The sequence below is a fragment of the Amphiprion ocellaris genome, chromosome 2, assembly GCF_022539595.1.
Source record: "Amphiprion ocellaris isolate individual 3 ecotype Okinawa chromosome 2, ASM2253959v1, whole genome shotgun sequence".
NCBI classification, from domain to species: domain Eukaryota; kingdom Metazoa; phylum Chordata; class Actinopteri; family Pomacentridae; genus Amphiprion; species Amphiprion ocellaris.
The window spans coordinates 33,212,511-33,230,268 of NC_072767.1; the positions used below are offsets into that span (position 1 = coordinate 33,212,511).

Consider the following 17,758-nt stretch of genomic DNA (forward strand, 5'->3'; position numbering starts at 1 on the left):
ATACATCGTATATTCTACAAATAACAAGTCAAAGGAAAGAGACATACATTGTAGAATTGTAGTAATTGTGGGCTGACTGATTTACTGATTAGCAGTATTTTATTTTTTACTGATTTACGGTAATACATACATTTAAAAAATGGTGCTACTTTGGCTCTGAACCTTTATCTACTTGTGGTCGCTCTGTCTTCTGGAGTGATTTGATTGGTTATACGTCATGAATAAAACTCCTTTAACTTAACATCTGTAAACAAAACAAAAATGTATCAACAAAGTTTTCTGTTAGTTTGTGGTCTTCTAAGTTTAACTCCAAGATTTTAAATACTTTCATTTACTGCAAATGAATATCTACTCCAAATGTCTCACTAATAATCATTATCAGCCTTAAAAACCCACAAAACATCCCTCTATACTGGACCACACTTAGTACAGTCCAGTTCCCCCTTCTATAAATCTGCTTGGAATCTTCCACTTCCTGTTTGTCAAAGTGGCCTTCTACCTGGACAGGTTTTGTTGGAGCTCATGCAACAAACATTTTGGGTAAGTGCACTTTAATATGGATGGATGACACTGAATTAGAGTCTGTTTTAATGAGACTGAGTTAAGATGTGCAGCTCTGTCATTAAATAGTAAATTATTTCTCAGAATTCACAGAGAAAAGTCTGAAATGTTACTAGGTTAGCGTCCCACATGTTCTTTGGCTCAGCTGAAGCTAACTCTCTCCAACTTCTGGATCTCTTGAGTTGCTTGTTGTTAAAATATCTTGCTAGAGGTGCTGAAGTTCAGCAAGTCTGAGATGTTTGTTCAAAATCAGCTCAGTCTCAAGTCTGATCTGAACTGTCCTCTTTTGTTTGAACTTTCCCTAAACTTAGGAGTTAATGACAGAGCAGCACATCCAGATTCAGCCTCATTTATGTAGAGATTAAACTTCAGTGTCATTCATTGATGTTAAAGTGCAGTTCTTCAAATGTTTGTTGCACATGTTCCCGACCAAACCAGTCCAGGTGGAAGACGATGTGAAGAGAAAGCTCCAGAGGATGAATATCACACATTTACGTTGGAAATAAATGTCCTTTAATTAGACATTGTCATGCAAAAGTTGGATTTCCCTTTAATGATGTTCAAATCTTTGAGTGTTTTGTTGATGTTGGTTTCTAAATGTTTTCTGACACTCGGCCCCAAAGATTAAAACCTTCTACGGCTCACAAGCTGCAACAATTTACACATTATCAACTATCTTTCTGACTAAACTAAGATAAAAAGTGAAAAACTGCCTGATTCCTGCATTATGAATGTAAACCTGTTTGGTTTTTATGACAGTAAACTGAATATATTTGGGTTTGACATTTTATAAACCAAAACAAGAAATGAATTAGTGGAGAAAACAATCAACAGATTAATGGACAAAGAAAATGTGTTTTCCAACATATATGGCTGAATTATGCCAACATTACAAGATACATACAGTTTTAATTCAATTTTATTTATATAACACCAGTTACAGGTCAAATTGTCTCAAGACGCTTTATTTTTATATTTTTTTTGTCATATTTAAAATATGACAAAGTAAGAAATTTAAACATCTTGACTAATCAAATTTATTATTTGTTTTTTAAGAGACTAATGGACAATTAAAATAAGTTTCTCCACTAAAACTAATAAACATGAGGTCAAATAGAAGGAAGAGTTTTAAATACTGCAGTCCCACGACGACAAGAATAAAGTTTGTCAAGAAAAAGTAAATCTGCTGGTGGATTCCATTAAAGTCCTAATAATTGATGAATAAAGTGTGATACTAAAGGTTTGTGGTGCTAACAATCTCAAAGATATGAAGTTGAACATGTGGATGGAGGTTGATAAAAGTTGACCAACTCCATGGATTTTCTGGATGGTGGTTAAAGACCTGCTCTTCTAGTGGTCCTTCCAGTGGCTGTAAAAAGTCAGTCCATCCTGGCCACCTTCAACACCTCTTCATGACAAGTTGTTCTGCCTCCGACCTGGTGGAAACTCCAGAAACTGGGGAAAACCCGTGGAGACTCGAAGAACTCGTGGCGACTCGAAGAACTCGTGGGGCGGGGGAAGGTGTGGTGGGTGGTGGGGGGAGGCGGGGGAGTAGAGGGGGGAGGCCACCACCCACCTCCCCGCCCACTCTCCGCCCTGACTCCACCCAGACTCCGCCTCGGCTCCGCCCATGTGGTCACTTGAGGAACTACGATGCCAAAGGGAGGACGAATTTATTTCTTTTCATCTGATCTGTAGCTCAGTGAGTTAAGGATTTGCCTGTGGAGCTGCAGGTCGCTGGTTCAAGACCAGACTCTGCTTAAAGTTTTCTCAAAATCCTGACAAAGACAAAGAAAGAAAAGTGCCGGTGGTGGGTCTTGAACCTGCGACCCTCCACTCTGTAGTCCTCCTCTTATCCCCCTGAGCTACTCGCTCAGATACTAATTCTTCTTTTTTTTGCGCATTTATCATCTATTTTTTGTCGTTTTCGAGTTTTTTTTTAACTCGAGTCTCGACTCGACCGTTTTTCTCAGGAGGTTGGACTTCAGCCTTTGTGCTGGAGGGTTGAACCTTCAGTTCCAAGACTTTCCAAGCCTCCACACCTCCCGAGTCCTCAGGACCTGAGCTTTCACACAGTCTGAGGGCTGAAATTTTCTAAGTCCCACAGTAGTTCTCTGTTGGATTGAACTTTCACACAGTCCAAGGACTGATATCTTCAAGTTCCTCAGTAGTTTTCTGTTAGTTTGAACCTTCAGACAGTCTGAGGACTGAAATCCGAAAAGTTCTTGAGTAGTTCTCTGTTAGTTTGAACCTTCAGACAGTCTGAGTACTGAAATCTTAAAAGTTTCTCAGTACTTGTCTGTTAGTTTGAACCTTTCCACAGTCTGAGGACTGAAAACCTAAAGGTTCTTGAGTAGTTCTCTGTTAGTTTGAACCTTTAGACAGTCTGAGGACTGAAATCTTAAAAGTTTCTCAGTACTTCTGTTAGTTTGAACTTTATGGTTAACAGAAGCCTTAAAACTTGTGACCATGAGTCTTGATTTCACATTTAGACCATCTATCTGAGTTCTTCTCAGACCTTCACCTGTGGGTTTTTTAGAAATCCTCAACAAACTTTGATTCTCTTCACTGAACAGTAAAGTTTGTGGAGATCAGAAGGTAACATTAGTTTGATCCATGCCTTCAACTACTAGTAGACTTTATCTGGAAAGCAGTTTTCTGAAATGAGTTCTTAGTAAATCTGTCCACAATCAAACCAAGAACATAGAAAGAGGAAATGTTTGAAGAAACAACCTGATGTTTTCATTTCAGGCTAGAAAACGCTTTAAGACCTTTTCTTTCCCAATGTCGAATTTTTCGATTAAATCTTTAAGGTTTTTCTTTTTAAATGTTTTACCACCTTTTAATGTTTAGTTTTCTTTTTAAATGCTTCATTTTCTTTTCTGTATAATTCCTATTTAAAGTTTTATTGTCTTTAAGATTTAATTTTCTAATTAAACATTTAATTTTTTAATTAAATGTTTTATCTTTTTAAAGGTTTAATAATCTAATTAAATGTTTTGCATTTTTTTAAATGTTTAATATTCTTCTTGTGTAATTGTATTTTTTAAATGTTTAATTATCTAAAATATTTTGTCTTTAATGTTTAATATTTTTGTTTAAAGAAATTTGTTTAATTTCATAATTACGTTTTGTATCTTCTGTTTAATTGTCTAATTAAATATTTTGTTTAATATAATTTAATTGTATTTAATGTTTAATTTCCTTTTTAAAAGTTTTATTGTATTAAATGTTTTTTTCTTTTGCTTTAATTGCTTTTTTAAATGTAGTTTATTTCTTTAATCTTTTTTCCTCTCAATATTTTAACCCTAACCTTAAAAATGAAACAAACCCTGAAATCACAATGAAAATACTTCTGTTGTCACAATCATGAGTTAGTCAATTATTCAGTTTATTAATTCAACTTTATTTGTTTTGCACCTTTCACACAGATGGCAAAACTAAACAAGCAAAGAGAAAAAACTATGCTAAAACTATGATTAAAACTCAAAAACATATTTTTAAAAAAAAAATAAATTTAACATGGTCATAAAATATGTTGTGTGCAGGGGATGGAGGGAGTTTATTGAAGTCTTCTTGGGCTCACATAGTAAATCATTTAAAATATAAACTCGATATTCAGTCTAAGGAAACTGCAGAACAACAGAAGAACCAACAATATCTCCTGTTTTCTCCTTTAATGAGTCGACTCTTCTTGTGCTTTCAGACCAAAGAACTACAGACTCCTCACAACCTGTTCAAACTCTTGGTACAGGACCTCACCACATGGGTCAAGAAGGTTTCCTTCTCCTCATTTCTACTCTGAAGCTCACCTTCTCCTGCTTAAACTGCTGACAAATGTTTGTGCTGCTGTAAAAACTCTCAAAGTCTCTTCTGCTGCAGGTTGCTATGTAGAACTGTTCCAGAAAACCTCACTAAACCACATGGAGGGGCCTCAAGATAGTCATCCAAATGAAACCGTACAAAAACCAAACTAACACAACCCAAACGCTAAAGTCTCCTGCAGCCTACCAGAGAACCTCTGAGAACAGAGAATCAGGACAGGAACTCTTACCTTCTGGACAACCAACCTTGGTTCACAAACAAGAGTACAGAATGTGTCTGACCAAAAACCTCTAAAGACTCACTACAGCCAAGATAAAGACACAACTCAGCTGCACCAAACCCACTAATCAATGCACACATTAGCACCATGTGCTAACTGTGGCTAAAGAACCACATTTACCAAGACAACTATCCAGTACAAAGCCCTAAAACACACCAAGAAACACATTAAAGACGATTTTACTGCTGGAAGCTGCAAGCCAACGCCTAAAGAACAAACTAAAGCAAAGGAACCAAACCCGGTTCGGTGAAGACAAGCAGAGGAAATGTTTGTCTGCAGCTAAATAAAGCAGGAAGACACTGAGCTGCTCAGGTGTTCCTGATAACACCAAGCAGCCACCTGGACAGCCAATAGGAACACAGCTTACTGGGAGTCCAGAGGGCTGGCTTAGTCAAGGAAATTTAGTTTAAATTTGAAGCAGAAACTTCACAAAGAAAGTTGAAAACCACCTTCTGATCCCTGAAATCTCTGAGTTTTCACACAAAGAACACCTGAACATGTCAAACTGGCTTCATAGTAGAACCATCATTGTAAAAACGTCATAGTATGGTGTGTTGCTCAAAAAACATTAGGACCCGGTTGTCTAGGGTCGCCGAGGAGCAACACAAAAACAGGACAAACACTGGTTTCCAGGGGGTTAGGAGGCTATTTATTTGAAAGAGTAAGTTTACAACAACACATGTGAGCAGAAAAATCACAAAGTCTGTCTTTAGTTCAGCTGAAAATATTAGTTTTTGTCTTTTTTATTGACCAAACTTTTCAGGAAGTAGATGAATAATTGAAGCTCTCATGTAGAAGTCCAACTTATTTTGGATCCTTGTGGAGAGTTTAATCTTAGAGTTTGTAAAGCTGTCAAGTTTTTAGATTCACATGGATTGTTTTGACATTTAATAACCGAGTCCTGAAATAAAATTACAATTGTAGATTTCTGTCATTTCGTCTGGACTAAACAAATAACAGCAGCATAAATGTCAAACGTCATTATGAGGAGTCTGGATTGAGGTTTCTCACTAGATAATGATCAAAACATGAAACTTAGGTTGATTTAAAGGAATATTCCACCTTAAATCTTTGAATGTTGACCTAAAAGGTTGGTTTCAGGAAGTATTCCACCTACAAGGTCCTCAAACATCCACCTTAAAGGAACATTCCACCAAAAATCCTTGGACATGCACCTAAATGTTGCTTTAACCGAGTATTCCATCCAAAATCCTCAAAGAGACCTGAGGGGCTGGTTAAAAGGAATATTCCACCTAAAACCTCATATATAGACCCAAAAAGGTGGTTTAGAAAAAATCCTTCAATGCAGACCAAAAGAGTTAGTATGGAGGAATATTCCACCTGAAATGTAGATCTGAGAAGTTGGTTTGGAAGAATATACCATTCTAAACATCCTTAAATGTAGACGTAAAAACGGTTTGGAAGAAAATTCTACCTAAAATCCTCCAATGTAGACCTAAAAGGTGAGTTTAATGGTATATTCCACCTAAAATTCTCTACTGTAGACCTTGGAGGTTGGTCTGATGGTATATTCCACCCAACATCCTTGAACTTAAACTTAAAAATTTCGTTCAAAGGAATATTCCACCTAAAATCCTTCAATGTAGACCAAAAAAATCTTGGTGTAAAGGAGTATTCCACCTTAAATGTAGACCTAAAGGATGGCTTGGAGTAATATTCTACTCTAAAATCTTCCAATGTAGACCTAAAAGGTTTATCTGATTGGTATAGTTATTCTACACCAACATTCCTGGAACATTTACCTAAAAGGTTGGTTTAATGGTATATTCCCAGAAGAACCCTTGAACATTGGGCTTAATGGTATATTCCACCCAAAATACTTGTACATATACCAAGAAGTCAGTGTAAAGGAAATGTAGACCTAAAAGGATTGTTTAAAGGAATATTTAAATGATTATTTTCATTATTTAATAATCTGTTATCAGTCAGAACCCTGGCAAACTTATTTTCATCAGTTTTTTTAGTGGAAGTCACAAATAAAGGAGCTCTTGGTTTTTCCGGCGTTACTGAGTCCAAAGCTGCTGTTTCAACACAGACGTTCACATGCATCCACAAACCTCTCAGCACTCAAACACCCACAGACAGGAGGCCGGCTGGACCGAGGCTCGGCGGCGTCCTCAGACCCACGAGTCGGGGAGTCGCTGAACTTGTTGGTCCGGTTTGAAGGCCTCCGTGTGGTCCAGTAGAAGTCCACGTAGTCGGTGTTGGCTTTGAACCGCAGCGACTGGCACCATCAGGTGGACCGGCTCGTCCTCGTAGGACTCCTCCTGTAGCCTTGAGGGAACCACAGGAACATTCAGTAGCTGTTGGAGTTCTTCCTGTCAGGCTCGTGGTAGAACGGCTCTGAAGAATCTTGTACTTGTCTTATCTGGAACAATCTAACAGCCTAAACTGTTAACAGCGGTGTAAAGAAGCAAACACACAGGCATAGATTAGGACTCAAACTAGATTTATTTTAGAAAACAAATCAGCTTAGAGGCATTTGTTCACACATGTGGCTGAATAGGAGGCCGTCCAATCAGATTGAGGTCTTCACTCTGTAGGTTGTTTGTTTGGTGAGACTCTTGGACCTCCATCAGCTGACGTGGATGTTTGATGGTCTTCCTCTCTAGTGCCAGATGATTCATCCATGAATTCAGCAGCTACAGACTGAAATGAAGCTCATGCTGCCGTTATTGAATTCCTGTTCCAGATCAAATGTTCAGAGCTCACCTTGAATGCAGCCGTCTGCTGTCTGATAGTTTCTCATTGTAAGTCTTCATAAAGTCTTTTTCCTCATGTCAGGATGTGGTGAGACTCTTTCTCAGTCTCTGCAGACGTCCCTCCATTGTGCATCTCCAAGGAGAGAAACAGGAAAAACTGTTCACTGCTTCACATCAAAACGCTCTCCAGCATTAAGAGTGTTTTTAGGAATTACATTCATTGTGTGTTGTGAACTGTTGGGAAGGGACAGAAGACTTTACAGCTGCCAAAGGACATGACTCCAATTCCTGATAGTGTTAGAAAATGAAGTTCATCAAATGAACACCTGATTTTTTGCTGATAACGCTCATTATATTACTGGAAGAAATCCATACATAAAAAACCTGGTTAACTCTCAGGCAGCTTTTGGTAAAGTTTGTCCTATAATTCTAATCATCATGTTCTGGAACCAGGACTCTGCAGAAGTTCCTTCATCAGATACTTGTGTGTTTCTATTTAAGGCCTCAGGTTTGAACGTACAGCAGAGGATTAGAAAGGAGTGATTTAATGTTTAAATCAGGTCCAGTAAATGTTTGGGCGTGAAAATTATTAAAATGTTTGATTTAGATACATTTGTGTCAAATAATATTCGTAGAGTCTCACTTAAATATATCCAAATGAGTTCAGTGTTATTTAACATTTTATAAAATATTTGATTTCTTAATCTCAATCCTGTAGGGGTCTGACCCTAAATATTATAATAATGATGCAAATTTAAATAATAAATAATATTGTAGTGCAGAGTCATAAACTTTAATCAGCTAAACTTACATAATAAATATCACTGTACAATCTTAACCTGAACATTCATATTATTGAGCTAAATTTACATAAATCATGATATTCTAGAGTCTTAACTGGAATATTTCTAACATTAATCTTTTTGTATTGTGCTGATAAAGAACAATAACCTGACTTTCAGATAATATTTATTGTCTGTGATTGTGAGACTAAATTTCTCCACATTCTGGATCTTTACCTGCAGCACTTGTAGGAATAAATAAAAATAAAATCTGTTCATTTCCACATTATGCACATTTATTTATTCTTAATATCTCAGACTGAATGGTTGCTGGCTGAAAAAACAAACTCATCTGCTGGACTGCATTTCCCAAAATGGAAACATGGACCGAATTTAACACTCATGTATCCATGGCAACGCTAAAGTTTCTGCTACTTACCAAAGTTCACAACACAGGTAAAGATTTTAATGTAAAACTTCAGAGATGACTGCTAACCATAAGTATTCTGATCAGTACTTCATGATCAATATCAGGACAGATGTTACAATTCCAGCTGTTCCCTTAGACTGCAGTTATTCACAGAGAAATTAAAACATCACATTCCTCATAAAAACTAGATGAACTTTTATTAAATAAAGTGTTGGTGAATAAACAGTGTAAAAAGTGCAAAGCAGCTCCATTAAATCAGGAGATGTGAGACTTCCACAGCATGGATCACCATCTGCTGTGTTGATTCATAGCTGAATGTCAGAATGAACTGAGCTAGAAAAGCTGCTCTGAGCTGCAACATTACAGTCTGACAATCCAACACCATCACAGTTTTCATCTGGTTGTTTTGCTCCAACATGCTGTGAAGTTCAGTTTTTACCTGAATCAATACAGAGATTCTATTTCCAACCAAGACTGGAATAAAAATTAGAATGTTGTGAGGTTATTAATGCAACTAAATCCTTTCAGATGGAAGGATTTACTTCTAAGTTCTAATTCAAGTTTCAGTTGGAGCACATTGCATTCACTAAGAAAAACAGCGATGCCTTCATAGCAACATTTAATAAACCTAAAGCTTCCCTGTTGGCTCATTGGTGGAGTTTGTTACTGAGCATCTGAACCTTAAATCAGGGTCAGACGACCATCTTCAGTGGAGGCCAGTCAGAGAACTTCAAGACCTTCCATCAGCTGGACCAGATGTGGCATCATCTCCCTCTGAACATCTGGATGACAGGAGAAAAGACAGAAATCAAACACAGAAATACAATTTATTCACTTTCATCATTTTATAAAAGTAGCATGAACTTTATTAAAACTTGACAACAACAGTAATGAAAGTAAATGTTTTTATCTCGTGTTGAAGCAAAATTTAAAGTCAATTTTAATGACAGTTTATCCTGAGAGGAGTGAGAATGGAGCTTTTCTTTCCATTTTAGAATATTCCCTCAAAACATTCTGTTTATTATTGGCTTTAGAATCATTTTTCTTTACTTATTTATTTTTAGATGCCTCAGACTGATGCACTTTGCTGGTTTGCAGATAATTTCATGTACAATGACAATAAAGATCTTCTATTATAACATATTTTGCTAAATCAAGAACTGCAGACCTTCTCAACCATCTCTCAGGCTGCAAAATTCCAACTACAACAAAGAATTATTTGATGTAGTTATTATAATCTTTACTGAACCAGCCCTGGAATTAATAAAAATCTGTATATGGATATGATTTTCTCTTATGGGACCACTAAAACTGCATACAATAAAGTAAATCTCTTCTGCACTGCACACATACTACACTTTTGTAGAACTCTGGATGTCAGAGTAAAGGCAGACAGATCCACCGATCAGCCACAACATTCTGACCACTGACAGCTGAAGAGAACAACATCCATCATCTTGTTCTAATGCAACGTTCTGCTGGGAAACCTTGATGTTCATGTGGATGTTTGACATGTACCACCACCTAAACACTGCAGGACAAACAACCCCCTAGTCTCCATGGCAACAGCAGTCCTTGATGTCAGCTGCCACCCTCAGCAGGACAAACTAAAACTTCTCAGGAGTGGTCTGAGGAACACGACAGAGCTAAGCTGTTCACCTGGGTTCCACACTCCCCACATCCAGATCTGATTGAGCATCTGTGGGATGGTCCAGGATCAGCCTGGTCTAGGTAGGATCCACCCTGCAACCCACAGGATCCACAGGATCCACAGGACATCCCCAGAGGTTCTGATGAACCACTGGGTCAGAGGAGTTTTAGCAGCATAAAGGGACCAACACAGTATTAGTCAGGTGGTCAGAATGTTATACTGTTATATTGTCATGCTGATTATATGATCAGTAAATGTTACCATCAATTATAACGTCCACATTGATCAGGAAAAAAAACAACTATCAGTTCATTCAGAAACTGTGGGGTTAAACCTAAAAACACAGACCTCAACAGCAGTTTGTTTCAAAGCAGAACACCAGCCGGTTTTCACTAAAGAAGCTTTCAGAGCAACAATTAAATGACAGTTTTGTTCTCATTAAGTTCAGAGTCAGAGTCAGCCAAAATAATGTACATACATCAGGAAAAGAAAAACTTCATAGATATTTCATTTGTATAAGTACTTCTACACATATAGATTCCTCTTTCTAAGTTTGATCAAAGTACAATAACTCTGTGTCCTGTTGTACGATGTTTTCCCAACAGATGGCGCTACCCTCATGAATGGAGCATCAACAAGTGACGTCTACAACACAACAGAAATAGAAATGTCTGGAAGCCAGTGGCCACCACTTTGAACACCTCTTGTAATTGTAGAGGCCAAAGATAACTTTTATTAATCTGGTGATGTCTGAATAAATTTGGTATTGAAATATTTATGCAAGCTTTTCTTTTCCTGATGTGTGTAAACATTATTTTGGCTGACTCTGTATCATGGGATTCTGACAGGTCACCAGGCAACATCTTTTTATAATAATGACAAACATACCTGCATTCTACAGGAGTGATTTTCCTCATGTGCAGGTAAAGATGTGTGAGGAGCTTAGAGATGACAGGAGCAGGAGTCATCCTCACTAATTCAGCTTCCACCTAGAAACAGAAAGACCACAAACAAACACACTGATATACTCTCAAACGTTCAACCTCACAGCCTCAAAATATCTGTTTAGGAAGTGTTGTGTTTCTAAATTCTGCTGAAAGCATTGACAGACATTCTCTTACAAGGTTGTGTAAAAAGCAGCCTGTCCTCTGAGCTACTGAGAAATCTTCCTGAACAAAGTTTCTACGTGTAAATCAGCTCAACAAAAACTAAAGCCTCAATCAGAGATAACAGGTATCGCAAATTATAAACAACTTTCTTTGTTAACTCAGACTTTCTGCTTCAACCTCACATAAAAAGGGGAGTTTAACTCGTCAGATGACTGAAAATGAACGGCTTGTACAGTTCTAGATCCAAAAGTAGGAGGTTTCATCTCATGTTTTACTACAAATACATGCAATAATAAATAAATACAATGGCTCGTTGTTAGTTTATTCACTATTAATGTCACTTTATATACCAGATTGAACTTGAGCAGTGGAAGAGAGAAGGAATTTAATGAAATTATGGAGATTCAGAGAGGCAATGTTAAGTTAAGCACGGTTTAATTCAAACCAGCTGAATGTTAAACTTCAGTGCAGCTGAACGGGTTTCAGTTAACCTTAAAGTATAATAACTTTTTTAAAAGCTAAAATAAACAGCAGAGAAATACAGGTTGACAAGTTCATTCTTATGACGGACAGCTGCTGCAGCAACTAACACAGGTGTTCAGCGGTAAGTTAGCCACCTGTGTTAATTAGCCCGCTAGCTAACTTAGCCGCTTAGCTAGCTAACTTAGCCGCTTAGCTAGCTAACGCGTCCGGACCAACTGCTCAAACACGACAAAACACAACTCTTCACAAGTCGCTGACTTAACCTACAACAAAACAACGCTACTGGTTAGAAGTATTTATCTTCTTACCGTGTTTTACTCCAAAAACAAGGTCAACAGCAGCCACAGACAGTGATGGTCCTCTGATACCCGAGGCTTCGACACATGCGCTGTAGCTCATGAAGCAAACGTATCGAGCCACTGTGCCGAGGCGTGGTTTGGTCACGTGACTCATGACGTTTGAACCACTTCAGTGACGTTTGAAGCACGCAACTGCTTCGAATCACCTGATTGGTTCGGTTTGTTATGTGAATCACTCAGCGTGATCGAGTGTTCCAGGATAGGAGATCCCTATTTAGTGTCGTTCATTTGAATTGTTTTTCGCAGAGTAGGTTGGTTTTTTTGCTGTTGTTGCCATGATTTGCTTTGAGAGAGTAGTATGTCAGATTTCGTATTTCGTAGAGAATAGATAAATAGATAGATAGATAGATAGATAGATAGATACATTATATATAGATAAGACACACACACACATATATATATATATATATATATATATATATATATATATATATATATATATATATATATATATATATATATATATATATATATATATATATGTATATATATATATGTATATATATATTCCCCACTCACCACCCCCATGACACAACACCTGGCACAGAACCTTGTCAGGTGCTTAGCTGACAGACTACAAACCAAAGAAAAAAACAGTTCACTGACTGTTGCTACACTTGTGGCTCTGCAGTTCAAAACTTTTGGATTCACCAATCAGAGTGGCAGCCAGTGTGAAAGAACGTTTAATAACAGAATGCACAACAATTAACATAAAGAATACCAAGCAGCAGTCATCTACATCACAAGCACCACCACAGCCTCGTCCTCCACCACCAGCAGCACCTTCCACAGGTATTTTTTTTCTCTTCTGAATAGGGAATGACTGACATTTCTGGTGATGATGATGATGATCTTCAATATTTTTCAGTTCAACGGTGGAGCCTATTGGACGAAGACGCAAGTAGAGCCTGGCAAATGCAAAGCACCACAGCGAATGCAATTGTAGAAAGAACGGCAGACCCACTGGTTTACTGGGCAACCCACAAAACCATTTACCCAAACTTGTACAATGGAGCCAAACATTTCCTGTGTACCTCAGCCTCATCTGTGCTGTGTGAACAGGGTTTTTTTCTAAGGCTGGGGAGATAGTGAGTAAAAGAAGGAACTGCTTGAGTCCCAAAACTGTTGATAAATTATTTCTCAATAAAAACTCATAACCCATTACATAAGCACACCCTCTTTACTGACCTCTTTACCAATAAACCCCAAGACATACTTTGCCAAAATCCATAACAATCCATATAATCTTTATTTGCACCAGCCCCATGTGAAAATGACATCAGTCTGTATTTGTAGAGCATCTCATGAATGTAGCAGCACCGTTTAAATGTTTCATAACACAGAATATAAGTGAAGAGTATATATGGTTACAGACAAACATGGCAAATAAGAAACGTGCTCTTCAATAGTTATTGTCATTATTGTTACTAATAATATTATTTTTGTGTCCACTAGAACCCATACAATCATCTAGTGTAGTCAAACAGGAATGTGTGCATGGCGAATCAAATCCAAAACAATCCATGAACCAACGACCACGTCTTGATTGCACTTCATTTCATTGACCACTAGATGTCCTACTCGAGCACTGTGTGTCATTGAGGCCTCGAGTAATGAACCATGTTTTGAATGAAGTGTCGAAGCTTCAACAAAGCCTCGATCAGCCATCACTACCCAGAGATGCGACCAGACGTGCCGACCATAGATATACATAGACTAGATCCGCTGGCGCGCTGCCTTCTATATTATCTATGGTCTGACCAATCACTGCTCTCTGGCTCCGCCCTCTGAGAATCTTGTCGTTTGGCTCCACACTTGCTGATGACCACTTTCGGTCTCAGAAAATGAAAAAACTGACATTTTTCGTTTGTCTCTCATTGATTTTATTTTGTTATTCTAAATATAAAATGAAAGTCGAAGCATTTTTAAAATGTCGTATATCCCTTTTTTGATCACGAAAAGGAAAAACGCCTTGTATTTCAAATTTAATTTTTGTATTTTAAAAAGAAAATCAAATAACCACTAGTTTTTTGTTTTTCAACACCCGTTTCAGAACGGAAAATCCAATTGCCCAAATATACACGGACCGGTTCCCAGATTCCAGACTGCTTGTGGGGAGTAAAAGCATTTTCTACATTAATATAACACCTTTATGTCAGAGTAGTAAAGTGACAGACAAAGGATGAGAACACAGATTTGACAGCGAACTAATGAAACAGAAAACAAATCTTAAAACATACAATTAAAGCTTGTGTTGTTAGCGAGAGGTCAGGAAGAAGAACATCACACAAAAACAAAACTATAAAACAGAGTGTAAAGAAGCCATTTGAAAGCTGAAGAAAATTATCAGTCTCGTCTTCTCCAGGATTTTGGTTCAACGTCACAACTGGAAGACGGTCAAAAGCTGCGGCTCTGTTGATTGTTCGGTCCATCAAACGTATGACTGAAAAATGACATGAAAGCAACCGTGTTTTAGTTCGTGAGCAACTTTGCAAATTTTCACATCATCTGAGTGATCTTTAATCTAATCAACGCAATAAGCAGCGGTGTTTAGATGAAGGCTCACATACTGTTGTAAGAACTTTTTAAAAATGTCACTGTAAATTATAGATGACATGGAGTTTATACAGAGTCAGACAAAATAATGTATACACACATCAGGAAAAGAAAAACTTGCATAAGTATTTAATTTGCATAAGTACTTCTACACATACAGATATCTCTTTCTAAGTTTGATCAAATCACGATAACTCTGTGTCCTGTTGTACGATGTTTTCCCAACAGATGGCGCTACCCTCATGAATGGAGCATCAACAAGTGACGTCTACAACACAACAGAAATGTCTGGAAGCCAGTGGCCACCACTTTGAGCACTTCTTGTAATTGTAGAGGCCAAAGATAACTTTTATTAATCTCGTGATGTCTGAATAAATTTGGTATTGAAATATTTATGCAAGTTTTTCTTTTCCTGACGTGTGTAAACGTTATGTTGGCTGACTGTATATGCCATTGTGCATGCTGTAGTTCATAAATGACCCTTCGAAAGGTCAGTAAAATTAGCTGTAACTTTCTCTAAACTTTATAGTGAGAATGATGCATGTTCCATTCATGTTTCTGTAATAAAGGCAGCACAGATAGTGGTGCATTTCTCTTTTTAGCCACCAGAGGAGGACAGCAGTCAGCTACAACAGCAGCACTGCAGAAACTCCATGTCAGAGCACCACACTGTCTGCTAAACCACATATCCAACAGCAGTCGCCTGTAGCGGCCATCCGAGTCCCATGAGGCTGCTGTGGCTGAGCCTCGTCCTGCAGGAGGACAGGAAACTGTTTGTGATGCTGCAGATACACAGCTGCTACCATGAAAACCGAATGAATCTAGATTTGTGAAGCACAGTGGCAAGGAGGTGACAGTTGTTGCCCTTTGTGTTCCTCATGCAGCAGTGCTTCAGTGTTGCTCAGCCAGATTAACCTGAAATTGAAGCTGCAAAGGGACCAAGGTTAGCCACATTATTCTCTGAAGAAAACTTCACTCACAATGCATCCTCTAATTCAAGCAGCTGAAAGGAACCGCATCACAATCCTGACAGAAGAGACTTTGTGCTAATTCTTGCCATTGTCACTAGCCTTGTTCATAGTTTTTATTTAAAGGGGTGCTCCACTAAGTTCAGTCTATTCGGCCTGAGGTGCATTTCTGAGCACAATAAAAACAGTTGTATTAGGTTTTCTGAGGCTCTGGCACTTCCAGTTTAATTACACAATATTAAAGTTATCATCACTAATTCACATACACATGGTTTAGTAGGGACCTCCTCCACCTTCTAGTATATTCAGTAAGCCATTATCATCCATTCTGATAGCCAATAAACAGAAAGTAACCACCAAAACATCAACAACCTCTTGTGGTCATGTGAATATTTGCATGTAAATTCTTAACCTAAAGCACGATCCTTCTTTAAACCCAACCAAGTAGTTTCAGTGCCTAAATTTAACCAATTCCAACTGAAAATGCACGTAAACAGAGTGAAAAACAGCAACTAGAAGCCACCACAAGACTTAAATGAAAAAAAAAAAAAAACGTAACTATGATCCACAACAGGAATTGAATTCAAAGTCTCTGTGAGTCTGGTGACTAATGTCTCCAAAGGTAGACTTTTGTTTCTCTTTCTAAGTGCATAATTGTGGCTCCACCATCATTAAATGAGGTGATAACAGCCTACTGAGCCTGCTAGAAGGTAGAGGAAGAACATATATAAGGGAAGGATCCAAGATAATGAGGGACATTTAATGGCCTGAAAACATCCAAAACCCTGCTGACGTCATTTGGGTGATCTGGGCAGACAGAAAGCCCGGGTGGGTTGCAAACTGCAGATGTAGGGTTGGAAAGAAGTGGATGTGAGAAGGTACTTCAAAAAGTTCTCAGCCTCACCAGAAAGCATCACAGAAGAAAGGTTGTTTTTGCATTATTTTTCAACACTGTCCCTTTGCAGAGGAAAGTCACATCTGGAGGCTCCAGATTCTCCTGAACAGGTGTAATTCTACCCCAATATTGGAGTTACATGCTTTGATTCCGGGTAAGGACAAGAACTTTTTGAAGTACCCTCATATAAAAGGCCAGGATGGTGTAAAAACATGTTAAGTTGAATTGTGGGAAATGTAGGATGAAATCTTTTTGAAGCTCAATCCATACTAGAGACTAAACACTAGGATGTCTGAGCCTCTACTGCTTTGTTGTTTTTTTTTTTTTGTCACAACAGTCAGTGGAGTACCCTCTTAAATAAATCACATCATCACAGAATGAAGACAATAAAACACAACATGACAAGGGCCCTCAATTACAATTACAAACACGGCCACAAAGGTGGCTTCATTCTGAATGAGGCTGCATGTCAATTAACAGCATTTGGTAGCTTTAAAGGGACTCTGGCAGCACTTTGATATACAAGCTTTCAAATGAATATGTGGCCAGAACAAGAGCAGCAAAGAGGTTGTGCTCAAACTGCAGGTGCATCACACACAAAAAAAGACAGAGTTGCAACAATCAGTCGAAGGAAAGAACAATTATTGATAACTATTTAGGTAATCAAATAATCATTAAAGGCATTTTTAGAACAAAAATCTCAAATATTCCTGAGTTCCTGTTCACTATTTGTAAGGATTTTCTATCGTAAATTGATCATAAATTGAGCATACCCCCCAACCCCCCCACCCCCCACACACACACAGTTTTATAGCATTTTAAAGATGAATTAATAAATCAAGAATAATTGATTTTAAATTGCTAACTGCTCTTAAAGGAAGCATATTTTTCATACACTTGTAACTGGCTTGTAAATAATGAATGTAACATTTTATTCTAGGAGTATTCTAGATGTTTTCTGTTTGGGTTCCAGGTAACAGGTGTCTTTATTTGGAACATTCTGCATATAATTAATTTAGAGGGAGAAAAGAAAAACAAGGCTCGACAAAAAGTATTTTTATGCAGGTGTATCAGCTCTTATGAGGACCGCAAGTGTTCCTTAAGAAAGTGGAGTGACGCAGACTTCGCCACGGAGG

General features: G+C 37.9%; 1 long non-coding RNA gene across 1 annotated transcript; it reads right to left on the reverse strand.

Moving 5' to 3' along the window:
* Nucleotides 1-8,772: 8,772 nt before the first annotated feature.
* Nucleotides 8,773-12,251, reverse strand: LOC129350973 (uncharacterized). Its single transcript, XR_008604575.1, has 3 exons — nucleotides 12,153-12,251; nucleotides 11,141-11,241; nucleotides 8,773-9,383 (listed from the first exon to the last, which is right to left on the reverse strand). It is a non-coding gene; the product is annotated as an uncharacterized LOC129350973 (long non-coding RNA).
* Between the last annotated feature and the right edge of the window lie 5,507 nt (nucleotides 12,252-17,758).